Genomic DNA, 16,696 nt, shown 5'->3' on the forward strand with positions numbered 1-16,696 from the left:
AACCCTTTTTTTCTCTCTCTCTTTCTTCCTTCTCGTGCGCTATTTTTTGGCTTTCGTTTTATTATTTTTCAATACGATATTTTTTTTTCTTCATCGAGTCGCGTGTGTGTGCGTTAAAGTTTGGTATATTTTCATACAAAGATGACGACGACGATGGTTTAATCTGTTCTTATTTCCTGTTGATATTCGATTGCGACTAAACGACGATAAAGGCCGACCGCGTACGATAAAGTCGACAATTTTACGTTAAGAATATTGTTGACAAGGCTTAGATTTATTTCATATAGAGCGCTTGAAAAGAGATATAAATTTCTCAATACCAAAATATCTACGCCTTCGAGCTTCTTTTTTCTTCGCCCTTTTTGCTTCCTGCGGAGCGCTAAAGTATATCTAATACGATGTAATCTGAGCTGGTGGATTTAAAAATTATCCGATATTTGAAATCGTCATCATCGTCGTATTTTATTCGAGTGTCGAGAACAATGAAAACGTTTAAGAAATCGAAGTGGTTTTAGCCCCTCAAACCCCTCCTGTTCAAATTACACTACGTTGTCGACAATATGGAGAAAAAAACACTCGCGTTTTTTCACTTCGCCAGCCAACGTGAAAAATGTTATTTCATTATAGGAGCCGTTTTGACGGATGTCTAAATTAACTCGATACCTTTGACAGTGCCGGAATTTTAATATTTTCGTACCATAGTCGAATTTAATTTTCGTCGAGCTCGAGTCGCGTTGATATAAATTTATCCGAATACCTACTTGAACGTGGTAAAGCTGTTGAAAATCAAATCTGATATTTTTCATTGGTTTTTTGAAAGAGTATAAAAAATGGGTGAATTTTTTGTGCAGAAAATAATTGAGGAATGAGAATAAATACGCGAAGGTGTAATTTTTTGGTGAAAAAATAAATATTTTCTATAAGTGAATTTTTCATATCAAAAATGATATCACATCAGGGTCATTTCATAATTTTTTTTTTGGCCAAAAATTCATTTTTGAACTTGAATTAAGGATTGAAATATTCCATATTTTAGTACATTATTGCCAAATACTCGAGAATGATCTAAGCATTTGCCTGTTATCTCTAAATACGGTTAATTAATTTTTATTCGGAAACCAAAACCGATCGAATCCGCCAATTTTAACTTCACGGTCGATTTTTCTCCAACATTTTGGCATTTGTTTTACTCGAATTATCATTCAAAACAATTCACAACTTTCAAACCTTCAAACGGTTCTAAATTGATTTTTTCCCACCAAAAACACTACACTAGGTATCAGTTTGATAATCATCTTTATTGTCACGTTTCATTGGCTGAAAATTTAACCTTTTATAGAAACGCAGACAAACCAGATAGGTAGCTTTATGACAAACAATCATTGATAAAATATTTTCATTAAGTAACACCGCATTGCGACCTCATAAGTAAAAGCAGGGTGCGACGCGAACACAAAAACGGATTAAAACATGGCCGATTGCGTTTTCGCAACCATTCAAAGAACGAACGGAAAACGGATCAGAATGTGAATCTAATTCGTTTAAGAGGATTCAAAAAGGGTAATTTTACAAGTCAATTTTCCAAACGAATTTATCCGATTACCTTTTTACCTTGGTCTCTTACCTCTATGGAAAATTCCCGCGTATAAAACGATTTTCTACCGAATCTGTAATTATCCGAACTTGTGAGGAAATTGCATTAAGAGGTTTAATTGCGTTTCAAATTGATTTAGATATCGTCCTGGGACCGTTTACTTAAATAGATATAAGGTCAGTGTAGAACGTATCACAATTAAATCCTTTTCTTTTAACTTTCAGTTTTTGAAAAGTGAATTGTAAACATCTTTGAAAGGCTTTTAGATATGTGGTAGGCCTATCCAGGTACCTACTTGTTTTTTTTTTCTAGGTACAAACCTTGAGTATTTGTAAACAAATCGACTTTTTATCGTTCATCTCACAGTGAAAAATGAATAATTGCATAGTACCCCATTCGCTGTAAATAGATAGGTACGTAAGTTCGAGTATTTCTAAAATGAAACTGATGTAAAATAAGTTGCCTACTCAGTTTGCCGTAAATATTTATCAACGACTTATTCACTCGAATCAAAAATGAAGTGGAGTTTTTCGACTCTCCTCCATTTTTTTTTTTTTTTTTTTTACAAGTTCCAAACTGAGTACCTAAAAGCAAAACCAATTAATGCACCTTGTATGACCTCCAATTTAAACTGTGAAAAATCGAATCAATTTTCAAAGTTTGCATGATCTCCAAATTATGAAATTTAAAATTGATTTTTGGAGCCTGCAGGCCTCCAAATTATGAAATTTCAATTTGCGTTTTGAAGCTTTGGGAAGCCAGACAAAGAGTCAGGTGATCTTGAGAAGCCCGACAGACGGGTCAATGACCTCAAGAGGTTAGATAGAAAGACAGACGATCTTGAAACGCCATACAAACGGGTAAATGATCTTTAGAGACTGGGCGGGGATGTCAGATGATCTTGAGAATCCATAGATAGGCAAGCAGACAACCTCGCGGGTGGACAGACCACTATGAGAAGCTGGACAGGTCGGTCAGTGACCTTAAGAGACAAGACAAGCGTGTCAATGACCTTATAAGGACAGAGAGACAGAGATGACTTTGGGAAGCCACTGACAGGTCAATGATTTTAGGAGACCAGACAGGTAGATATGATGATCTTGAGAAGCTAGATAGGTAGGTCAGTGACCTGTAAAGGGCCTGACAGGAAGACAGAGAGGTGGGTCAATGACCTTAAGAGGAGAGACCAGCAGACAGACAGATAGATGAGCTAGAGACGTAGGTTAGTGTCCTTAAAAGGCCAGAGAAAAGGATCAATGACTTTAAGAGACTTGCAAGCAAAGATGTGCCGAACGAGGGGGGAGGGGTGACAATAAATTTGATGAATTAGAAAAAGTAAGAGAAACTTGAGAGCAAATTGGGAAGAATTTTTGTAAGTTTGAGAAAAGAAAAATCAAAAAATAACCAAAAACCATGGATTGTTTTCCTTATTCAATTATGTTTTTTCAAACGTATTTATTCAGCCTCGCATAGGTATCTCTGGCCAGATCATTTTCCTTTTCAATTCTCTGACCAAGTTGTAAAGTAGAAAAATTAACTGCTCACATAAAAAATAATGTTAGGTATATTACTTGAAATTTCCTAAAATAAGGTTTTTTAAAAAACTGCCAGAAAGTCCCAAATTTTGCTCAAATACTATAAAAAAGCTCAATTTTTCATCAAAAATTTGTAAACAACAATTTCTAACTTATGCCGAAAAAATTGGTTAATTTTAAAAACAACATTTTGTCCTGATAAAATGTAGAATTGTGAATTCTTGAGAGCTTTTGTCCTTGTTTTGTTCGGCCAATTTTTGAAAGTATAGGTATTGATTTCCATTCAACAAGCCAGTGTATGTACATGTGCTTCATTGACTACAAGAAGGCATTCGACAATGTGAAGTGGAAGATCCTCTGGCAAAACCTCAAAAGGCTTGGAGTACCAGAGCACCTCGTCAGTCTTATGGAGAGTCTGTATGAGGACAATGTGGCACAGGTGAGAGTTGAAGGAGAGCTTACCAATCATTTCCATACAGCAAAGTGAGTAAGACAGGGATTCATACTAAGCCCAATTCTCTTCAATGCATACGGAGAATGGGTAATGAGAACTGCCCTAGAGGATTGGGAAAAGGGAGTCAGAATTGGAGGAAAGACATTGCCAAACTTATGATATGCCGATGACACAACCCTGCTTGCAGAGACACCAGATGAGATGAAGGAAATGCTCAGGAAAACCAAAGAAGCCAGCAATGAGGCAGGCCTGAGGGTCAACAAAAGAAAAACGAAAATAATGATAATCGATAGGGAGCAAAAGAACAGACCTGAAATATTGGAGATTGATGGTATAGAGGTTGAATAGGACTTTGTGTACCTTGGTTCTTAGGGAAGCTCTGTAAGAGTAGGAATTATATGCCTTAAAGCCACTGCCAATATATGCAAATATATGTGTTCGCGAATGTCACCCTTTACCAATAGGTAACAATAGGCGTGGTCAAGGTATTCTTTTGGCTAAGTAGCCAAATTAACTACTTACCTAGACTCGTCGCAGTTCTACAACGACAAGAGTCTCGAATTGACACGTTAAAAGTACCCATAAAAATTGGAGAGCTCAGGCCCTCCGTTAAAATGGCTTATGTTTTATATTAGTTATTTACTTCGATTAAGTTTTAGTTGTGTCAGGTTTTTGCATTGTAATTCACCAATTACATTGTATTTTATTTTGTGTAATACAAGTTGTAAGTTCAATCGCGTATTTGTTCTTCTAACTTCTTCTATGATAAATAATCGTGTTACGATACTCTAATCACACCCCTAGCCAGGGTAAGTGTTGTTAAGTTAGCAGTGCTGATTTCAATTATGTGATAGGGAACTCATTAAGTGAACAGCTCTCTGTGTTAATCCCAATTGCTATGAACTTGGTGTTGCTACGTAGCATTCAACCCTGTCTGGATCTTGACTTACGATTCAGATAGGGCTATCGATTATTATTTAAGGTGCACCGGGGGAAGTCAGAACGTTTTTTCACAATTTCAACTTTGATCAGCTGTTACTCTCACACTAATGAACCAATATGGCTGAAATTTGGTATGTAGGTTCCCATAAGGGTTCTTAACCTATGGTGAAAATTTCAGCGCGATTGTCACAGTAGCTTTCGCACAATCGAATAAAATGTAACTTGTTCATGACTTACCCCGTTTTGGGGTAAGTCAGAAAATCTACAAAATTAATTGGTGATATTAGGATTCGACCCTCATCGATGCGCAATATGTCGAATAATATGTTTTCGAGGTCGTAGAATCCGAATCTGGAGTTATTTTTTTTGGTAGAAGTGGGGGGTGAGGCGTGGGGAGAGAGAAAATTTCGAATTTCTCCTACATTATTGTGTAATATATCGAATAATATGTTCTCGAGGTCGTAGAATTCGAATCTGGAGATATTTTTTTTGTAGGGATGGGAGGTGAGTCAAGGGGAGAGAGAGTAATTACAAATTTTGTCTATATTAATGTGTAATATGTCGATTGATATGTTTTTGAGGTCGTATAATTCGAATCTGGGGTTATTTTTTCGCAGGGGTAGGAGGCGAGGCAAGGGGAGAGGAGAAATTTCAAATTTTGCCTATAATATTGTGTAACATGTTGATTGATATGTGTTCAAGGTCGCAGAATTCGAATCTTGAGCTAGTTTTTAGGGTCGAATGCTATTCAAGTATCACTGTTTGGGGAGAGGGGGGTTGTGGCCTACTGTGCCCCATGGAAGTTGGAACAGTAATGAAACGTGCTAACTAATGATTATTTGAAATACCTTCTGCTCAAAAACACGGATGTGTATGAAAATGGCGATTTGTAGAAATCTCCCCCTCCTACCTATTAATTCCCCCATATTGGCACTTTGGCTGTCTTTGTGGTAACTTCAGAAAAACAATTCATCTGACAATTTATTGTAGAGTACAAAAATGTATTTGTAAAAAATTGAAAAACTCATGCAAGGAGAAAAAATAATGATCATCTGAGAAAACAAAGCAAAAAATCCCCAAAACATAGTAACACCACTCCAAAATACACATCTGACATCATCCTGCAGAAAAGAACACCTGATATTGCCTGATTGTATGGCATTTTTTTTTCAAAACATGTTCTGAATTCTGATTTTATATAAAAAACTGTCAACTTTGAACATTAGTGGTATAAGAAAACGTTGAGGTAAATAAAAACCAAATTTTGGAATTTTTTATTTTCCTCATTCTACCAAAAAACCTACTCCAGATTCAAACTCTACAACCTCAAAAACATCAATCGATGTATCACAACCAAAATATAAGCAAAATTTGAAATCCCCCACCCACACGAACCTACAACTCACCTTCCACCTTCACCACAAAAAATGACTCCAGATTCGAATTCTACGACCTCAAAAACATATTATTCGACATATTACATGATAATGTAGGAAAATTTTAAAATTTCCCCTCTCCCCACGCCTCACCCCCCACTCCTACAAAAAAAATAACTGCAGATTCGGATTCTACGACCTCGAAAACATATCATTCTACGTATTACACATCGATGAAGTCGAATCTTAATTATCAATGTTCACTTTTCTGACTTACCCCATAGCACTAATTTAGGGGGTAAGTCAGAAAAAGCGATATAAATAATGAATAATTGAAAATTTAAAAAAATTGAATACTTGGGGTTTTACATTATTGTTTTAGGAATACTTTCACCTGTAATATCACTTTTATTGATCATTTCTTCTAAGGTAAAAAGTAGTTTGAAAAACACTGGTTACAATTTGAAATCAAATTCAAAACAGCAACTAAAAAAGAACCAATCAAAAGCCTGTAAAATGAAACTGGGTCGCAAAATTTTTTATGCTGTGATGAAGTAGGGGTAGTACCCTCAAGTTACCCCTGGGTAGCGCTTCGGCAGATATAAGCCTCTAAGAGCTAGAGCAGTTTTTCTGACTTACCCCAAATTCGGACTTCCCCCGGTGCACCTTATTAGCTCAGCTGGAGAAATCAGGAGGAGGTCGGCTATAGCAAAGACAGCAATGGGAAAGCTCAACTGGATATGAAAAATCCACAACATTACGAAGGCCACAAACTTGAGAATAGCAAAAACACTAGTCTTCTCCATCTTCCTGTATGCGTCAGAGTGCTGGACAATATGCAAGGCAGATCAAGATAAAATTGACGCATTCAAAATGTACTGCTACAGATGCATGCTAAGGATATCATGGGTCCAGAAAAGAACAAATGCGTCAATACTTCAACAACTGGGTGTAAAGGAAAGGCTAAGCATAGTCATCAGGAGACAAATATTACGCTACTTCAGACACATCGTGAGGCAGGACAACCTGGAAAAATCGACAGTCCAAAGCCACATAGATGGCAAGAGGGGAAGGGGAATATCACCCACCCAATACACGGACTTAATCAAGAAAACTGCCAAAATGTCGCTGGGAGAATGCACGAGAAAGGCAGAGGACAGAGATGGCTGGAGGGAGCTGGTTGCGGGGATTTTGTAGTCGCAATGTCCGGATGTGGACAAGCGAGGAAGAAAAGAAAAATGTTGAAGTCATGTCAATCAACTTTTTGCATCAAGAATGATGTTGTTTTACATTTTGAATTAGGTATTAATTTTTTACAGCTTGTACCTTTCGCTTTGCTCGGGCTAGATCATTTTACTTTTTCCATCTCTGACCAAAGTTAGTGTAGAGAGTAGAAAAATTGACTTCTCGCATCAAAAATAATGTTGTTTTTATTGTTAAAATTTGAAAATGTTGAAGTACCGAATAAAAATCAACTCTTTGTATCCATAGATATTTAGATAATGATACAAGTAGGTAAGTATTAAGTATTTTGCGGTTCAAATAATTAAGTTTTCCAGTTTTTGCCCGAACAAAGCTAGGGACAATATTCATTCTGCTGCACAATTTTTCAAAAACTTTCAAGCATGAAAAAATCAACTAACTTGAGAAATTTTGGTAACATAACCAATTCAATACAAAAATTCAAATTTTTCATAATAAAGTAAAAATTATTGAAAATTTACAAGTTATTCAATTTCCATAATAAAGTAAGAATTATTGAAAATTTACAAGTTATTTAACATTTTTTGTTTTCAACTTCCCTTTCAAAGTTTGTTTGATCCACATCTAGTCAATTGACTGGGAAAATCTATGTGGGAGGAGAAGGAATCTGAGGTAAAAAGTTGGGAAAATTTCTATCTCAAACCCACTTCCCCTTAGCCCCACGACACATCGCTTGGTCACACCTCTGCTGACAGGTCAATAACCTTAAGAAGTCAGACAGGTGGACAGACGTCCTTCTTGAAGGTGGGAGGAAGAGCTGGCAGAAAGTTAGTTTCATATTGTCAAATATTCATTTTACATCAGGTAGTTAATCGAGAAACATCGTATTCCCTATCACCACACATCTAAAACGTTTATTAATCACTTCACGAATCACGCAAAATCCCCGACTTGTTCTCAATAACCCTATGTTCCCAATTACTCCCACTGACTTTAAAGCTGACATTTCCCCTTCCAGTACCTAGTCCGCTCAATAGGTACATAATTTCTCAAAATCCTACAAATAATATATAAATAAATAATCTGAGCTGGTGAATGAACTAAAATTGACAGCTGTCATATATGACTAGCTTTCACGGCGCATTAGCCCATATTTGTTCAAGTTCAACCCCCCCCCCCCTCAAAGTTGATCTAAAATTCGATACCGATATTTAGGTATACGAGAGAGAAAAAACTTGAAACAGCAAGCGCGTCGTAAAAGAAAAATCTAACGACCAATTAATTCGAAAATTTACAACCCGAGACGAAAATACGTTTAGGAAAAAATACTGCGATTTATTCTAAAAAATTCTGTTTCATCGAGTTGAAAAAGTCGTTACTTAAAAATGCACGAGAAGACAGGCCTGTCAGCGTACGAAATACAACCCAATTAACGCCCACGCTTTCACCACCTGTAGGAAGAAAATATAGGCAACTTGTTTGACATTTATATCATATAAATAGACGAACATTACTACACAGATGATTAACGAGCGAGGGCGAGAGTAAAAAATAAAGATTGCGAAACAAATTGCCGAATGTCCGCCTACATTGATTAGAGAGCTTATTTTGCTCGAGTTGGGTAATGGAATCGCATATATACTACACTCTACACTCATTAGATATATAGATAGACGTAGGTATAGCATCAACAAACTACTCAAACTTCTCTACACCACGCTCGAAAAATACTGCAGAATACTTGGGAAACGAAGATGTTGAAAATATTACGTACATGTTGGTAATAAAATTCAAAATAAAAATCATCAAAATGTACACGGTCAAAACGATAGAGATGACTGAATAAAAATTTATCGTCATATGTAGTAAAAAGCTGTCGGTTTTTGCAGCGGAAAAAAATCAATTTATTTTTTCAGGTCACGGTATAGAATTAGGAAAGAGATAAGTGGAAAGCGTAAAGATATTGCAAAGCATGTTGTTATTTTTGGCGGTAAGGGCGTGAAGAACGGCCCCAATCCATTTACTTAGACAAGTAGCGTCGCAGTATGAATGAATGATTGATGAAAACGCCAACTTTACCCATCCCTGCCCGCTTTGCACTTCCTATTGCACCATTTCTTCGCATCATTATACCACTTTACGCGATATAGTGGCGAAAAAACACGCCAAATGAAAAAGCACATCGTTCCTCTCAATCAGGGAAGGGTCGCCCGAGACGAGACGGGTAATTGGCAAAATGAGTTACGCGTTACGCGATTTTTATGCCAAAACAAACGTCGATCGTTTAATTTTTACAAGCGAACGAGGTTTTTTTGCTTCGTTTATCCCGTCTTTATCATTTTCAGCCATTGCAGTTTAAACCGAGGTTTTCTTTCGCTTTTGAAAATTTTTTTTCCATCGTTTTATTTATTTACCAAAGACGACGAAGTAGACGGACAAAATTTTTCTAAATGCTTGGACTCTCGGAAACCCATTTTATAAGCATCGACATTCTTTATTTTTACGTTTACTCCAGTCCACGTGTATTTTTCCACCCCTTTTTTTTCATTAAAAGAAACAAGTTGGATAAGTTTTGGAAAATTACCGCCCCATATCATACAACAAAGTTTTACCAACTTGGAAAATCTCTCTTACAATGATTGATAGGCGTTCAATTGCTCGTTTTATTTATTTCCGCGTAAAAACAGCTCCTGCGTCATTTTTCTTTTTCTTCTTTTTTTTTTATCGAGAATGCGAGATGCAATTTTCCCAAAACGAGCGTTAGAAAAATATTTTCCTTTTTCCGCCATTGACGATAAAACTTCCAGAGATATTTTCAGCTCGGTTTCTCTTAAAGATGTGGAAAATTCAGATACCTACGTATTTAGGTCTCAGCGCACGTTGCTGTTAGGAAATGACCTTCTGATGCGCGTAGTATAATGTTTTTAAGTGCCTAAAATTCACTAATTATCGTTATCGAGTGACCGTAGGTAGTAGGTACTTTATTAGTATTGCATGAGGATGAATATTTAATCGACATTAAAAATTCAATATTACGTGTAGGCGGTGTAGGAGTAAAAAAAGTCGACTTTGTTCGAGTTTTCAAAATTAAATATTATTGGATAAATATTGAAAAAAAATAGGTACCTACTGAACTGATCGAAATATGGTATATGTAGCCTTTATTTCGATGAATGTGAGGTAAAAGTGCTCGATTGAAGAATCACAATGTGTAGGTACCTACCTATATTATGCGTATCGTGAATTGTTTATGAATTAGATATCAGCTACCAGCGAAGGGTAAGAATCAAAGTATTAAGTTCATTAAAATTTATTTTTTGAAAAGAAATAGGAAAAAAAGGTACATTTCTACAACTTTTTAATTTAATACAAGAATCGTCATAGGATCAAGCATGAAAACACGATCATAAAAATTTGAAATAGGTACTGCCATAGGGAACAGAATAGAATTTTCCTCAAGTTTTCAAAAGTCTCACACAGACTTAATTTTCCAAAAGATACCGATCACTCATCGAAAATTGCTATAGCATTTACCAAAAATTACCTAATTATCAGTAATTTACCAAAAAAATACAAACTATCAGTACCTACCTCTCTGATTAAGTAAAACTCATCAGTAGGTATAAATTGCCTACAAATATTTTGCCAAAAATGATTATCAAGAACTTACTAAAATTACCACTTGCGATAATTCATCAAAAATTACCACTTGGTAATTCACTAAAAATTACCACTTGGTAATTCACTAAAAATTACCACTTGGTAATTCATCAAAAATTACCACTTGGTAATTCATCAAAAATTACCACTTGGAAATTCACCAAAAATTACCACTTGGTAATTCATCAAAAATTACTACTTACTTGAAAACTGACCAAAACTTACCACTCTGCAGTAGTTACCAAAAATTACTACTCGGTAATTTACTAGAGATTACAAGTTATCTACCAAAAATTATTGGTAGGTAATTTGCTAAAAATTACCAGTAGGTAGGTAATTCATCAAAAATTACATGTTGGTAATTTACCAAAACTTTTAGTAAAAATTGCCAGTCATTTTGTGATGAGCAGGATGGCCTTAACCACCTAGGGGTTGATAATGTAATTCCCCTTTTTAGTAAATATTATTTGATCTATTCTTAGAGAGAAGCTTTGTTACTTGCTCTCTTTAAAGTTCATCACTCTGTCTCCTTCTACTGAAAGTATGGTAACATGGGGGAATCTCTTGCTCATGGATCTAAAGGTGACCCACTGAAAGACCACAAGCTAAGCTCTTCACTTAGCATCAGAATCTCCAGCTCTCAGGAGCTAAGTCACAATGTAGATTAACCCTTTCAACACAAAAAGTATAATGTAAGTGCACTGGCATTAGCCAGTGTCCTGATTTTATTGTTTTATCCATTTTTAGCGTGGTAAGTAATTTGTGCTATTTATAACATGGTGATTAATTCTGCTTAATCATCATGGTTCAATTGGATGCATTTTGATCAACCCGGGCATCAAAAGCATTTCTCCAGCATGCATCGGATTTCTCATATTACGTTCCTATCATCGTACCTAGTTTGAGTGAGTACCTTGGAAAGGATAGGAAAGGTGTACAGTGTCTTTGGTAAGTATTGAGAAATACTTATTTGGACTTTGCAAGTCCACTCAATCAATTATAGTTTTATCTTAATTAATGGAGTTTAGCTGAATTAGGTTAATATGGAGTAATTGTAACCACATCGCAATTATTAATGTTATTTAAATAGATTAATTACTAAGTGGTCACTTAGTAGTGAATTGATCTAAATTATTATAATATTCCAGGTTGTAACTAATCAAATCAAATCAAATCAAATCAAATCAAATAATATTAACACAGTAGGTACTGCCGGGGGGGGGGGAATACAGATAAGTAATTAAATTATACAAGATATTAAGAAATACTCTTTTGTGAGAAAATAAGTTTAAAATGAGAAAAAAAAACGGGAAAATTAACACAAAACCAATAAAAAACATATTATGAGATACAGCTCATGAAAAAACAGTAAAATACTCTTTTGTGAGAACAATAGAAAGTTTAAAATAAAATAGCACACAAAAAAAAAAGTTTAAATAACAAGAGATTATAAAAATTACAGTAGGAAAACACTTAATAATCTAGCTGCAACATTTCTTCAACACTGTAGAACGCATATCTCTGTAGCCAATATTTGAGTTTATTTTTAAAAATTTTTTTGGATACTATATTTTTTAGCTCCTGTGGTATTTTGTTATAAATTTTTGAGGCCATGAAATCAATGTTATTTTGCATGTTTCTCATTCTTAAATTTTTACTTATGGCCAAATTTCTAAATCGTATTTCATATGTATGAGAAGGTACCTTAAAATTTATTATTCCATTCTTTACCATAATACATAATTGAAGAATGTACTCACATGGAGCTGGCAGTATTTTATTTTCAATAAAGACTGGTCTACAGGATTCTCTTGGATGTTTTCGAAACATTATTCTTAGAACTCTTTTTTGTATTAGAAGTACACAATGGAGTAGGCTGTGGTTACCACCCCCGAGTGCTATTCCATAGCTCAGATTAGAGTGAAATAGGGCAAAGTATGCGATTTTTAAGGTATGAGAGTGTGTAATATCTCGGAGTTGTCTTATCAAATAGGTATAGGTGGAGAGTTTTCTGATTAAATTTTCAACTTGGTTATTCCATTCTAAGTCAGAATCTATTATAACTCCTAAGAATTTAGTTGATTCAAGTATCATATAATTTTCAGTTATAGAGGAAGGTAATTTCCCAAATCCCAAGAAATGTGTTTTATTTAAATTTAATACCTATCATTTTGTTTGTTGAGAACCAAGCTATCAACTTATTTATAATGCCCTGAATGTGATCACTGTCAACACCTTCATTAATTTCTAGTAGAGCTGTTGTATCATCAGCAAATTCTGTAAGACTATATCCAAAATAGGTTGATAAATCATTTATATAAATAATAAAGAACAGTGAACCTAAGATAGATCCTTGAAGTACCCCTTGTGTAATAGGTTCTGCATCAGAAAATGTGCTATTGTTAATTTTCACAATTTGGACTCCATCAGACAGGTAGCTTTTGACCCAGTCTGATAGGGCAGGTAATTGCCTGATCATATTATTCAATACCTGCAGAATAATCTTTATAATTATTGTGTAGGTATCTTATGCACTTTCTTTAATGTAACTAATCAATAATAAAAGCATTATATGTGACCGTCCGCGATGAAACCGACCATCCGTCGCAAAAAATCGAAAATGTTTTTTCGCCTATTTGTGGGCCTTAAATGGTTTAGGGAACAAAAATTCGTGAAAAAAAAATTTCAATTTTTTGCGACGGATGGTCGGTTCTATCGCGGACGGTCACATATGTAGTAGTCTCTACAAATGAGTTAAGTATATTACAATTAGGATACATCTGTGTTATATGTAGTTAGGATGGTTTTATCACTATTTACCCATTTTGAGCTATCCAGGTAAGAGGTAAGTATTCCCCTCCTAGGGAATAATTATTTTCCATTTCCAGTATAGGAATAATGAAAGTAATTCCCGCTCACAATGATAATCCCCCCTCCATAAATTCACCAAAAATTACCAATAATTTACCAAAAAATCACCAGTAACTTACCAAAAAAGTACCAATAATTCACCAAAAAATCACCAGTAATTTACCAAAAAATTACCAGTAATTTACCAAAAAATTGCCAGTAATTTACCAAAAAAATTACCAGTAATTTACCAAAAAATACCACTAATTTACCAAAAAAATACCACCAATTTATCAAAAAATTACCAGTAATTTACCAAAAAATTACCTGCAGGAATTTACTAAAAACTAATGATAAATTGGTCATCTGTTAAACAAAATACAAATCACCAATAATTATAATTTTTACTTATTAAATTACCATGCAAGAAATGCACATGAAAATTACCAGTAATTTACCTAGAATTATCCAGAATTCATCAAAAATTACCAGTATATTCTACACATGAAATTATCAAAAATTAATAAATTGCCCTAATTATGTATAGGTACTTCAATTTCCATATAAAAATAAATTACATGTGGCTTTGATGTCTGGTTTGTCAAACTTCTGAAGATTTCACATAATGTTAACACCACACAAAGGTTTGGTTACTTACCAAAAAAAAAAAAAAAAACTGAACATGTCACTTACGTAGGTTATTTTTAATTTTTGTGGTAGGTACTTTGACCATGTTTATAAGTACTAGTGAAGAGCTCAGAGAAGTCAGATTGAAAAGTGAGCCAATATTGGAACTCAGCACCTTCACATTAGTCACAAAATAATATGTAACTTACGCTACCTTTTTTGGAATTTTTAGTTCGAGCTTTTCAAAATTTTATTTCAGATGCAAACTTCTACATATTCATTTTGTATGAAACCTCGTTATCAAATTTGTTCTGTGTTTCACCTGTTTTGAGGTATGAGCTTTCGAAATTCGGCAGTCTTTCATAATACTTATCATATAGGTAGGTACCTTATCCTGAGAATTACGAGTTTTTCTTTTTCTGGAGGATTGAAATAAAAATTAAAGTACATAATTATTTTACAAGACCATCGAAGGAACCTGGTAATAAAAATTGAATGAAATCGATGAATCCAACTTTATAAAATTAACCTGTTGGATAATTCAAAAGTTATTCTGTATATTATTCAAAACACTTTAAGTCGACTGTATTTCTGCTAAATTTAGCTCAATTATTTTTGTTGTTTCAGCACAAAACCATACGCGAATAAGAAACACTGCCTATATAGCTGTCTTATTGATCAGAAGACACTGCCAAGTAGGTAATTTCTAGAAAAAAAATTGTTCACTGATCTCTCGAATATATACCAGATTTTTTTCCATCCTCAAAACCTCAAACGCAACAAAACAACAAGCCTCATCGCGATAAATATATCACATTCTAAAACCAATATTCAAGTATAAACAAGATCAAATGCGCAACACCTGTAAATACTCGTAGAAGAAAAAAATAAAACGAGAGATGACAAGTGAAAGAAATACTTCACAAATCGAAATACATACACACTTCTCACTATACGAGTATACCATATCACACACTGATCGTAAACTGAAATTTGAAATCCAGATTTATAAAAATGATAAGCGACGTCGAACTTATTTCGCATCGATGATAAGACGTAGATAACGTTTCAGCTAAAAGGTTCTAAAATATAATCGTAGCTATTTAACGATTCGTGCTTCGACGCTTTCTTCGCACATTATGAACGGGAAAAAAATTCGATAGAATAACAAGAAATCCTTTTAGCACGCTTACATTTCAATTTTCCATCAGATTATATCGTAAAAGAAAATTAAACGCTACGAAAACACAGCTTCCATCTAGTGGCCCTCGAACCAAATACATACAACGTATAGTTGAGTCTAAAACCGCCTAGTTGTCGCCACTTTCCGGCAAGACGTAATCAATTATTGTTAATTATAAGTTTCAAAAGTGTATACTGTTGTGCCAATAAGGAAAACTCGACAAAGGAATAACAATATTGTAATTAACGCTGCGTCGAGGTTTTATTCATTAAAAACATATGCTTTAATCGGCTCTTAATGGTTTTTATTTTTTTTCAACACGCCGCAACCTACGGTGTGTTTTTTTTACATCTCGTAGAGAGATTTCATTTCACGTATTTACGGCAAACCGCTTATGCAATTTTATTAACACGCAGGAATACACTCGGCATCAACGACGTTATTATTATATACGGCGAAACCTTTTGATCTTTTTGAACGAGTCTCTCTATCTGTGTCTGTTTCTTTTTTTTCTAAATATCGCGGACAAAAATCGATTCTTTTTTTTTTTGGTGAAGAGGAAAAAAGTCTACGAAATGTGACATGTAATGATGTATCGTGCTAAACACATAAGAAACACGGTAACCATAACGATTACGCGATAAACTGTATAAAATGAAAAATACTCTTTAATTTACTTGTAGTATAACTCTAACAATATATCATTTTCACGAGTAAATTGTTTTATGGTTATTTTATTTCTTTATTTTTTTGTGTTTTTTTTTCTTCTTCGTGTTATTATATTAATACGGCTCAAGTCGTAAATAACACTACGTACGTTGGTTCGTTTAAATTGTCAACGCGATATTAAAACCATACAAATATCAAGACCGATATTATACGTACGTATACAATGTCGTTGCTGGTTCGAGTCGTTGAGTAAGTCGAGCATTCGGTGTAATTTTAATTAATGCAATCTTGGCTTTACGTTGAAATATATCAATACGACGTTTTCTCTCTGGCAACCCTCTTCTCGACTACGACGATGACGACGAAACGTACTATAAGAACTTTGTTACAGAATGATAAAACTTATAAAGTGTTGGGTTAGTAGTATTAAACGTTGCTTTTATGGCTAGGCTTCGGGTACTAGAAAGATCTTTTATAACAATAGCGCCGTTAACACTTTCGCAGGAAGTTGTTCATTACTTAAAACCTGTCACCCGCGTAAATATGTTTACCTAAGGGAGTAAAAGGAAAGATATGCAAATTTAAATTGTATTCTCTTTCGGT

The sequence above is a fragment of the Planococcus citri genome, chromosome 2 (genome assembly GCF_950023065.1).
Source record: "Planococcus citri chromosome 2, ihPlaCitr1.1, whole genome shotgun sequence".
Classification (NCBI taxonomy): domain Eukaryota; kingdom Metazoa; phylum Arthropoda; class Insecta; order Hemiptera; family Pseudococcidae; genus Planococcus; species Planococcus citri.